The 1,577-nt window shown below is 39.1% G+C and overlaps 1 pseudogene; it reads left to right on the forward strand.

Moving 5' to 3' along the window:
• Nucleotides 1-529: 529 nt before the first annotated feature.
• LOC102021030 lies at nt 530-1,152 on the forward strand (annotated as a pseudogene).
• Nucleotides 1,153-1,577: the final 425 nt, after the last annotated feature.

The following is a 1,577-nucleotide window of genomic DNA, read 5'->3' on the forward strand; positions in this document are numbered from 1 at the left end:
CCTTTCTCTTCCTTCCTGTACCCGTCCTCCCTTCCTAGGTCCCCTTCCATTTGAATTTTTTTTCTATCTCACATTACCTATCATACATTTTGGTTCTTATTTACCAATTCAATTTCTTACACCAGAGAAACAATATGATATTTAAACATGTGTCCAATTTGTTTCACTTAAAAGTATGGTCTCAAAGTGAATCCATTTACCTAGAAATGTCTAAAGTTTATCCTTTCTATGGCTGAGTAGTACTCCACTGTATTGACAAACTACATCTTTATTCATTCATCAGTTGATGGACATTTGGGCTATTTCCAAGATTTAGCTATTATAAGCTGTGGTGCTACAAACATGCATGTGCATATCATGCTTTGGTATGACACTTTTAATTAGGTTGAGAAGATACCAAAAAGGGAATAGTTGGGTCAAGTGGAACTTGTACTTTTAGTTTTATGAGGAATCTCAGCACTGCTCCCAGTTCTCTGAGCAGAGAAGCTGAGGTCAATATCAAATTTGAAGTACTTAAGCTATTTCCACAATGCAGACAATTAAGTACATTGTTGTGGGCGATAGTGCTGTTGGTAAAACATGTCTCCTGATAGCCAATACAACAAACAAATTTCCATCTGAGTATGTACCAACGGTTTTTGGCAACTATGCAGTCACAGTTATGATTGGTGGACAGCCGTATATTTTTGGGCTTTTTGATACTTCAGGACAAGAAGATTATGACAGATTATGACCACTGAGTTATCCACAAACACATGTATTTCTAGTCTGTTTTTCAGTGGTCTCTCCATCCTCATTTGAAAATGTGAAAGAAAAGCGGGTGCCTGAAGTAACTCGCCACTGTCCAAAGACTCCTTTCTTGCTTGTGGGACCCAAACTGATCTTAGAGATGACCCCTCTACTGTTGAGAAACTTGCCAAGAACAAACAGAAATCTATCACTCCAGAGACTGCTGAAAAGCTGGCCCATGATCTGAAGGCTGTCAAATACGTGGGGTGCTCTGCACTCACACGGAAAGGCCTAAAGAATGTGTTTGATGAAGTGATGTTCGCTGCCCTGGACCCTCCGGAACCGAAGAAGATCTGCAGGTGTGTGCTGCAACGAACATCTCTCCAGATCCTTTCTGCACAGCTAGTGTTGGCATCATACTAAACGCAATGTTTACATCAAACTAACGATTAAAAATTAAAATTCGTTTCTGCAATATTGACAAATGCCTTACACCTACCCACATGTACTCGTGTGAGACTAGGCCAATAGATATGCCCCCATCCTTTCCAGTACTAGTTAATTTTGAATAATTGTGATTGTTAGAAAAGTGATCAGTACTAGTTTTTGTTTTGTTGTTTCAAAAAACTTTTGTTGCTGTTGTTGTTTAATAGTAAGTCGTGCTTGTGATGCCTCTGTAACAGACTAATTTGAATTGAAGCTGCTCCCTGGTTCCACTTGAGAGTAATCTGGGACATCTTAGTATTGTGTTTTTCCTTTCTGTATTTTTGGAGGGAGTGTGTGGGGGCGTTATTTTTTAGTCTGTTTTTTTAAAAATTCATTAACCAGTGATCAGCCCTTATGGGAGG

The sequence above is a fragment of the Chinchilla lanigera genome, unplaced genomic scaffold, assembly GCF_000276665.1.
Source record: "Chinchilla lanigera isolate Chin_1 unplaced genomic scaffold, ChiLan1.0 scaffold00027, whole genome shotgun sequence".
NCBI lineage: Eukaryota > Metazoa > Chordata > Mammalia > Rodentia > Chinchillidae > Chinchilla > Chinchilla lanigera.